The sequence below is a fragment of the Rousettus aegyptiacus genome, unplaced genomic scaffold (genome assembly GCF_014176215.1).
Source record: "Rousettus aegyptiacus isolate mRouAeg1 unplaced genomic scaffold, mRouAeg1.p scaffold_m13_p_2, whole genome shotgun sequence".
In the NCBI taxonomy this organism is placed as follows: Eukaryota; Metazoa; Chordata; class Mammalia; order Chiroptera; family Pteropodidae; genus Rousettus; species Rousettus aegyptiacus.
The window spans coordinates 140,252,631-140,263,118 of NW_023416295.1; the positions used below are offsets into that span (position 1 = coordinate 140,252,631).

The 10,488-nt window shown below is 38.6% G+C and overlaps 1 pseudogene; it reads right to left on the reverse strand.

Moving 5' to 3' along the window:
- Positions 1–7,538: 7,538 nt before the first annotated feature.
- On the reverse strand, positions 7,539–9,289 carry LOC118613670 (annotated as a pseudogene).
- Between the last annotated feature and the right edge of the window lie 1,199 nt (positions 9,290–10,488).

Consider the following 10,488-nt stretch of genomic DNA (forward strand, 5'->3'; position numbering starts at 1 on the left):
GCCTCTTTTTCAAAGCAGAGCAGTCAGGAACCAAAGACAGAGGAATGTAGTCCTGGGAGGATAGATAGGGAGAACGTTCTCTGTCCGTATTAGAGTTCTTTTCGTTTTATACTCTATGATGACTTCTTCAGTGTCTTATGAACCAGCCACATGGATGTCTGTTTACTTGCTGAGTCAAAATATGTTTTCACACTTTGCATAAAAAACATGTTTACATTTTTTGGGTTTGCATTATCTGGGTTACAAGCACACATGTTTATCTTATCTGAGCACACATATACAGACCACTGTAACACTGTCCTTCCAGGGATCACCCCGAGGTTTGCAGAGCACATTCACTTACCGATGGAGAAAACTTCTTGAGTGTTGTGGTTCGATCAATTCTAAGACCCATGGAGCCAATTGAGATGAATTGCGAGCCTTTATTAGCCAGCCAGCAACTGACTCTCTACCACGCAGGGTTAGAGGAGATCAGTCCCGAGCTCCCAAAAGAGGCAGTTTATAAAGCCTAGAACTACACCCTGGTTAACATCAAACAAGCAAGCAGATTACAGAAGCAGAAGGTGGCTCACTTGAAAATTTTCCACCCTTAACATTGGGCAGTGGTTCTTTGCCTTTAACGTGCATTGAAATTATCTAGAGGTCTTGTTAAAAATGGATTGAAGAGCACTGCCTGCGAAATTGGCAATTCAATATGTGCCGAATAGGATTGAAAATGTTGGTTTCTTTAACAAGTTCCCTGGTCTCAGAACCAGTGATCTAGAATTACAAGGTAGGCAAACTTTCCATAAAGCCATTACAGAAAAGCTCCAAAATCATACCAGCAAAAAATCAAGCAGTAACTTGGGGAGAAAGAGAACTCACATTTACTAGGTCCCAGAGGATCTAGTGCTCTGAAGAATCTGGGCCCCAAGCTCAGTTGCAACATTCCTTATATATAGGATTTTTACATAAGCTGATTGGTTGATTTGAACTCAGACCGTTAAAAACAGTGGGAGTTGCTATGGTTGCAAGTAGTAACAGGAGGAAGGGCGGGGTACTGATGGTTACAAATTGTTACAGGAAGCAGAGAGCTGCTAAGGGGTATAAACAGTTACATTCATTGCCTAGACAAGTAGGATAAGGTGCAAGTGAGCTCTGCAAGTGAGCTTTTGCATGCAGCAAGCATGTTTACAGGAGCAGAACAAAAGGCTGATTACTTTTTAATGAAAACCCTGAAAATTCCTCTTCAAAGCATGTGAAAGAAAGTGCACCAAGTGAAGCATAATGGAAAAAATTTTCAGCCTATTGCAGTAGGGAGAACATCTGTTAATGCAGCAGAACCTTCTTAAAGAAAAGGAAATAGGACTTTTTTACAGGAGGATTTTCATAGGAAGCAAACGAGAGAACCCTGTATGAGCAATTAAGAATGAGAAAGGGCAAAGATGTTTAATTCTTGCGATATGGAGGGCAGGGTATTCCTTTGCCTGTAAGGTTCAGTTCTTAGCTCTTCCACTTACTAGACATACAACCTTGGGGATATCACTTAACCTATCTCTGCCCAGTTTTCCCATCTGTAAAATAAGAATAACACCTATATCTCTTAGGAATTTTGAGATAGTTACTTGAATTAATACATAACCTAGAGCAGATCCTGGAACATGGTCTGGTTCACTTGGCTCAGTTATAAGGTTTTCCAGAACCAAAGCCATACAGGTCAACAAGCAGAAGTGAACCCAAAGAGGAGAGAGTTTTCTTGCTAGAAAGTCTAACGGGGACTCCATCACCATCACTCCCACCCCTATGGACTCATACACGGCCTTAGGAAGGCGTAATGCACAGCAAGATTTAATGCCCAGGAAGCTTTAGGTCTATTTGGGATGAGGTTACTGAGCTCTCTGCCATGTATCCTTGTCTGTGTTTGTGTTGATTCTCTCTTGTCTCCTTTAGATAAGTAAAGCTTGTCTGATTTTCCAAAAGGTTTTGATCTTTTCACCAATCCTACCATACAACTGACATTTACGAATGAAGGAGACTATGTAGTAAATTCAGTGACTAGAAGTAACCTTTCAGGGTGATCTGATCATAAATTCCTAACTGGGCTGGTCATGGTGGATAGTCACCCCCAGGCCTATAAAGATTTCTCTTTTAGGCAGCTTTGTCCATTGTTCTTGTGCAACTAGGTTAACTCACCTCTGAAATGCCAGAGTAATGTTCTTCTGCAAACATTAGAATAATCACCCTCCAGGGAACACATGGTCTTGTGCTCTAACTATCCTCTAATTCATCTACAAAGATTTCCCCACCTTACTTTCTTCCACATTTAATGTTACTTACATCCCCTCCTTAATTCCAAGTTTATAAAAAGAACTGCAGAACTGTCTTTCTCCAGACCATTTGAGATCTTGCTTCCCAACATGTCATTAGTTTGGCTCAAACTTTCATAAAAAATACTCTATGGGTTTGGACATTCTTATGTCAACACATTCATCAATATAGCAGCCCTGGGGAGTCTCCAGCAAGGAGACTTGCAAAGGGAGGATACACTATCTGGAATTTGAAAGTAAGCTTAATCAAAGGTTGGGCTTTGTAGTGCCTTCTTTTTCTGATATTTACAATTTATTGTGCCAAAGAAACTTGTTATCCAACTGGTCAGGCTGGGGAAAGATTCCCCTAAAAGATTAGATTACTCTAAGCTATGTCTCTTATTGTAAATTATAGATCCTCTCCCTGTTTCCCAACATTCTAAAGGAAAGGCTCTCTTAGGTCAAATTACTTTGCCTATAGATGTTATCTCAATCTTTCAAGAGCATAACATGTAGCTCAAGGCTTGTTTTAACTTGAAACTCAAAAAAAAAGTTTAGAAAAGTGCATGACATCATTAACTTATCTATAATACGAAATCGTGAAAAATAATATGAATGGACACACTTCGGAATGAAGTCAAAGCTGCTATCCCAGAGGAACTGTCTTATTCCTCAAACCTTTGGAATGTTAACACTGTGCAAAATAATTTTTAAACTGGGCCTAAAGCAGCATTGTATTCCAAACAATTATTTGCAAAGATAACAGAAAAACAGCCCTGACTACCAGACTGAAAATTAAAGACATTCTTTAAAATTAGCATAACTTTGTCAGCTTATCTGTATGTATAGAAATTCCCTCTATTCTTATCATTGCTCCCCTTCCCTTTCTCATAAACACTCCTTGCCTTCACCTCCTCGTCAGAACAGTGTTTGGGTTTCTACCTGAATTAGTGCCTCCCAAATAGCTATTCTTTTGGATTCAAATAAATGCTTGTTGCCTCTCACTTTGGCCTTTTATCCTGGGGTTAACAAAATTATGTTGGCTTACAAAAGACGCCTATTATTCATTGTAAATGAATAACTGTAAGTTATAAATCACATCTGGTTTTCTATTTCTTTTTTTGTTTATCCCCTATATTGTTTTTCCTTCCTTTTAGTAATATTTAGCTAAGGACGAGGTTACTTAACTGGAGAATACATTCCCCAAGCCTCCCTTGCGGCTAAATATTGCCGTGTTTCAGTTCTCAAAATGACATATGAGCAGAATTATTGTATGCAACTTTTGCCTAAGGAAATGCCTTACCCAGAAATTCCTAGCTCTTTCTCCATTTGCTTGGATTGTAGTGCAGAAATGACAGTAACCTAATATCGACCACACAAAAGAAGATAATTACTGATATGATTCTTTTAATTTTTTCTGCTGTAAATCTCTTGGGCAGTTTAGTGGAGCCAATAGACCCCCTCTTAGAATAATGCTTTGGAATGCTTAAAATAAAATACATAAGATTACAAAGGAAATTAATTAAATATGAAAGTTATCAAAATATTTTTTAAATAAATCTATTTCTTTATTAACACAATAATAGCACATCTAATAACTGATTTTGAAACTTGTGGACATAAATGATATTTCAAGCTTATCTGCATTAATTACAATAAAATTACCTGTGATTTTTATAGTTAAAAGTTTACTGTTATACTGCAGTATGACCGTGGCTTTGTTGCCAACACTTACAATTGAAGAAAGTAGTTCATTTCAGTAAAATGTTAGTGAAAACAGAGTTAATTGTTTTGTCATCCAAATTCATAGTATTCCTAAATTCTATCCATGGATGTAGTAGGCAGAATTTTGGCTCCTGTGACCTTCACCTCCTGTGTTACTCTGTGGTTATGTTACTTGCATATAAAAGGGAATTATCAGACATAACTAAGAATACTAATCAGCTGACAGATTAGCCTGGATTATCTAGGTGGGCTCAACTCAGTGTAATCATATGAGCTCTTAAAAGCAGAAGAGCAAGGTAGGAGAGGAGGCCAGAGAGATGTGTGGCAGAGGGGCAAGTCTGAGATTGAAAGCAAGAGAATGATTCCACTCAGTGGAGCTGGCCTGAATGTGGAGGGAGCCACAGGGAAAGCATAAGAAGAATTTCATTCTGCCAGCAACTTGAACGAGCTTGGAAGTGAACTCTGTGAGATAATAAGTAAATGTTGTTTAAGCTGCTCAGTTAATAGTGACATTATGCCAGCGTAGGGGCTAAAAAATTAATCCTTTTCCTCCCATCTTCTAAGTTATTTTAGCTGGGCTAAAAATCAAATTAACAGACAGATTAACAGGACAAAATCAAAATTTTAATACATGCGCATTGGGAATTCACATAAGACAATGAGGCAATATTGGTTCTATATGACATTTTAGAAAAAGGAGAAAGGTGTGCGGGAGGGCGGGGCAGGTTATCGGATTTCAGAAGTGAGAATGGGTGATTTACAGGTAATTGAGGAAGAGCAGAACACACATAGCAAGCAAATTCTTTCCAAGTAACTCAGAAACAATGGAACACAGAGAATATCTAGCAAACAGGCCTCTGCGAGAAGCTCTCTTATTTACCATACTTAATTCAAATTAGGCTATGGCAAACATCCTAAGATTTTCTTCCTGAAACAGATTTTTCTGTCTGAATCACTGGGGCAGGAAAGGGAACAAGGTCAAAGATTCTTTTGTTTCTTTATAACCAGCTTAAAATCAATATTCCCAAAAGGCAGCTTCAAGGTAGCAAAACTTTGATCCCCTTCATCAACAATGGGAAACTAATATAATGGATGCCAAGTTATAACATCTACTCAAGGTAATGTTTAAAGAACAAAATGGAAAGAAAATAGGAACGGAAAGATCTGTAAAGAAGAGCTCTCCTCCAGCCTGAATCAGCCAGACTACTACTAAGAGAAAAGTACATTTTTATCTTTTAAAAGTTGATAAAATCTCTGAACATGAAAGTATTAGTTTAGGTTAAATGTAGAATGATGAATCAAGAGACAAGAGGTCTTTTTCAAGACCAAGTCTTGAAAAACTCCAATGTTTAATAGCAAGGAAAGAGGGCGAGCCTTAAAGAGACAAGGAAATTGCCAGAAAAACAGAAGAAAAAGTAAAAGAATACTATTACAGAAGGCAAGGGAAGAGAACAATTCACATAAGTGAAAATCGTCAGTCCTGTTAAAGATCAAGTAAGAGTAAACTTGAAAATACTCTTTGAATTTGACAAGAAGGAGATAATTGGAGACTTGAGCCTAGAGATACAAAAGACCAATACAACCACAGAAGGTCCCATCCTGTTTAACAAGATACTGAGTTCCTTTACAGGAATGACAGACCAAAACTGCATTTCATACAGTCAAAGCATGTGCAGAGGAGAAAATTTTGACCTCCAGCTGCATCCAAATCAAGTCTTATATCTCTTCTCTCTTCTCCCCACCCCAACACACACATAGAACTAAAGGACTAGAACGTAACTGGAACTTGAACAATGGAACCCTTTCAGAAGCAAAGTCCATTGTCCAGGAAGATCCAGCGTTAATGTCTTTTACCATAAATGGCCAAATCCCAGGGCCCTCCAATTAAGTCTTGTCCCTTTAGTACTTATGCATACCTGTTTCCCCTAACTCCTTAAAAATCCTTAACCAGTGAGCAAGATGGATTTGGAGCAATGGTAGGTCTCCTACCTTCTCAGTTGGAGCCTTCTCAATCAATAAGCTTTTTCTAACTTCAAACTCTTGACGCTTTGAGTTTTGGCTTTTTAAAGTGTTGGCACATGAACCTGGGTTCAGTAACACCAAGGACAGCAAAAACAATTCTGAAAAAGAACAGTTGAAGGACTTTCACAACCTGGTTTTAAGACTTACTATATAATAATCAAGAAGTCTGTTTTGGTGTAAAGACAAAACTACCAAATACCCCTCACCCAGGTGTACTTCATGGGTGAGGGGTAATAGGTGGTTTATTCTTACTTTTCTCCATGTTCATTTAACCACGTCAATAAATCTACATATAGAGAGATGTTAGTCACCATTTTATTAAATAACATATGGTACACGCTCCCCTGATTCTTGCTTTATTCAACAGGCCATAGAAATCTCTCCAGGTCATGAAAATAGCTCTAAATCACTTTTAATAATTACTTAAAATCCATCCTTATGCAATTGAAATTTACTTCGTTTCCAATTTTTGCCACTTGTGAACAATCCACAAGTATTGGAAGGATCCCCAGGATGTAGACTGCTGGATTGAACTGTAACTTCAACATAACAAATATTGGCATATTACTTTCTTTCATTAATACCCAGCAAGTTAATCTTTCCTCATCATTGACATGGGTATCAATTTCTCAATCTATGTAAAGTGATCATATTATTGTGTTTATTTACACAGTCAAAAAGATCTGGTAAATTTAATTACCAACTGGAAAGCAAAATTCAAGGCAATTTGAAAAACAAAGAACAAAAAGCTTAGAAGTTGGCCACAGGATCTAGCCTTCAAAAAGGAAAGTAGGCCAGAAATTCAGATGCTAAGAGCTTTGAGTTTTGGAGACTGAGTGAAAATATAAAAAGCAACTAGCTAATCAATTCATTCTGTTCAGATTCTTGGTCAAGGGAGATAAATTCTACCAATACAGGGAGGTGGTTTTTAAAGACCGTACTTCATTCTGGTTGTGTTAGGTTTGTTCATTCTCAGGGGTGATATCCTAGGTAATAGAGGATGTCATGAGAGATACTGAAAGAAAAAATTTTCCAGTGGTTCTCTCAAGTCCTTGTTCCTCCTCTTGCCTTCTGACACATGAATATAGCCCTTTCCTATCATCTCTCAATTCCTCCTGATTAAACAAACAGTGGCTACCAATCCACAAGAACTATTCCTCTCTTTCCCAAGGACACATCTTTGACAAACTAATCCCATGCAGCCAATTTTCAACCTACAACTCCTGCTAAAATGTACTGGACTTCCTTCCTCTTCCCCCTTGTTTTGCTCACCCTCTTACTCCTGTACCTTCCTGAGGTCTTATTGCCTTTCCTAAACATACCCTTCTCATTGGACAATATTTCTTCATGTCATAACATTGGTGAAGATGATGACCAAACTTACTGGCCTTATAACTTTATACTTTGGTCAAGACCAAGTTTTCATAATCTAGCTAAGAACTTTCTAAATCATTGAAAAATTTATAATCATCTTAGAAATTTAGAGTATGGATTCTCTCTTCTCTATCAATTAATTCATCTCCTTATGGGGCCCAGAGACAGGGAAACTCTTATATAATGTGTAAATCTTCTGTCAAGCTCTCAAGATACAAAGTCTCAAATAATTGATTCCCCCACTTTGACAGCATTAGCAAATGAGGGACATAACTTCTCAAAGGATAAACTCTACTTTTGTCAGATCGAAGTGCATTATGTTGGTCATAACATCTTTATGCAAAAATGGAAAGTCTCTCTCCTTGACTTTATGACTTTATCTGGCTAATTACCAAAACAGAAGAGTTTTGGACTCATAGAGTATTGTAGATATTGGATTTCTAACTTTCTGTACTTGCTGTACTCCTCTCACCCTTTTTTTTATTTAATAGAGAAAAAAAATTATATTTAGAATTAGCCAGCTGGATTCCAATTTTTGTTGGCAACATCCAAAGCATCATAGTTGGGAGCCAGTCGAACATATGCCTTCTTCTCTCCATCAGGCCTGCTCAGGGTGTTGATGTGGGCCACGTCAATGTCATAGAGCTTCTTCACAGCCTATTTGATCTGGTGGTCTGGTGCCAATTGGCCCTGACATCTACAATGTGCGCAAATATACTGTTGTCTTCTATCTTCTTCATGACTGGCTCAGTAGTCAGGAGGACCTTGATGATGGCATAGAGGTCAAGCTCATTTCTTCCAAAGGTGCTCTTCTGAGGATATTTGACTGGCTTTAGAAGCTACAGTGTCTTGGGCCATTGGAAGGTGAGTGACATGCTATCTTCTTCTCCTCCTTCTCCTCCTCCTCCTCGTTGCAGCTACAGATGCCTGTCAGCACTGCTTTTTTTTTTCCTTCAAAGCCTTTACTTTGGCTTCAGCTTTGGGAAAAGCAGGAGCTTCCTTCTTTGCTTTTAGGGTCATCTTCGTAAAAAGCCTGACTGCTCTTTAAATGATCTTAACTAGTCAACGCACCTGAGTCCTTGCCGTGATATGCAAATAGAATGTTCTGACTTGTTACTTGTATTTAATTAATTAGTCCCAAGTGCTGGAGCCCGCTGGCCTAGGTCGAACAGCTCCCGAGATGGGGAGTGAGGATTAAAGAAAAGACAGAGACAAGAGATAGATTCGGGAGGACTCACAGTCAATACTGCAGCATTCCGATTTTATTTTGCAACGCATACTTATACCCTACTGAGTGCGTAAGAAGCAAAACACCTCTAAATAACAACCAATCCCGGACACTTTGTAACATTCCATTTCCCGCCCGACACCAGGTGCACTTCCTCCTGAGTCAGCAGACTGCACAGCTGACCAACTTCACAAAAACATCCTGCTTAACAAACAGTCTTGTTTTCCTCAAAATGGCTCCTGACACCCAAGTAAGTGACCTTCGTGGCAATCAGTTACTAGGCTCTAGGCATCCCTAGAACCTTGCACAGGACTTGGATCTTATAACTAAAGACACCGGAGGAAGAATACAGACCACTCAAGATTGCGGTTGCACATGAACACGTAGATGTCTGGGTTCAGCTTAAGAGTGGAGCCCCGTGGTCATTCTCCTCGGAGTCAGCTGCAGCCTCAAGTCAGGTCTCTTGACACATAGTCTTGTGTTGGTCAGTGTTGGAGCATGAAGTGCTGCTGCCGTCTTCTTGTCCCTACTCTGTATGCCGTTCCTCGGATACACCCTTCTTATCTTGTCCACCACATGTGAGCATTACCTCATTGCATGTTATGAGCAAGACAGCAAGCAAGCAACCTAAATATTTCCTTAGGCTTACACTATTAGTAAATATTGACATCAGCAGGCAGTCTGCTTATCTGTCTCACACAGTCAATATACACAGTTAAATAAATATTTTGATTCCTTATATACCTGAATAGATTCACTACCCTTGGACTCCCTAATTGTCATAAACTTTTCTTTCTATTTGTAGAAAATCAAGACTAACCCTAGGAGTTGCAACAACAGCATAATGGACATCAGAGACGCATTGATTATACCCCCTCATTTGACCCCATAACAAAAGCCTACACATCTTGTTTTGGTGCAGTGGCAACAGATGCCAGGCTGGAGACTTAGTCTTAGTATATGCACTTAACCACGTGGGCTCTGATGCTGTTCAAATGTTATTCCCCCCACCCCCCAAAAACACTTTATTTATTTATTTATTTATTTATTTATTTATTTATTTATTTGGCTTTTTTTTTCTCCTTTCTCCTCCCCCATTCTCCTTCCCCTGTGGTAACCACAGTCCACTGTCCATGTCCATGAGTCTCTGTCAAACCTTATTCTTGAATGGAAATACCTACTTAGCATGTTTATGCCTCTAAATTGACTTCCTATAAAACTTTCTCCCCTCCATCTCCACGTATTCTATCCATTGTGGTAACACTCTAGACCCCATCACTGCTCTTCCTGGATGGAAGACAAACCTCAAAACTGTCATAGGCTTATTTGGAAATTTCACCTGCCTCATTCTGACTTCATTGAAACTCCTTTAAATGATCCATATTTAAAGCTATCTGGATGGGTAGTAGTTTAGGATCAAACAAGGAAGTTATTAAGCTAGACATGCTGTCATGGCCCACTCAGATTTGCTTGGACCCAACCTCTCCCAGAAGCCAAATCTGCACAAGAGTTTGACAGTACTTTGCCAAACAAATTTCTGTATGGAGTGATACATAATTCATTCGAAATTACATGTTTTAACATAAATTCTTATTTTCTTACCTATACATTCATTAAATAGAACAGAAAAGGTAAAAAATTTTTTGCTATTAGAACACCCCAAATTTCAAAATAAAAGAGGTAGACTTTAAAAATCTGAATGCTATGGTGTTTTTTCCTCCAAGTTTTCAGTTCCAGACTAATGTAGGCAGGATCATAAGCAATACAAAAATAGGATGGCTTTGTACTATGTCAACTTAGCTAAGTTCAAATTAACTTTCCCAGAATTTCTTTCCCTGTATGATTCTGAGTTAC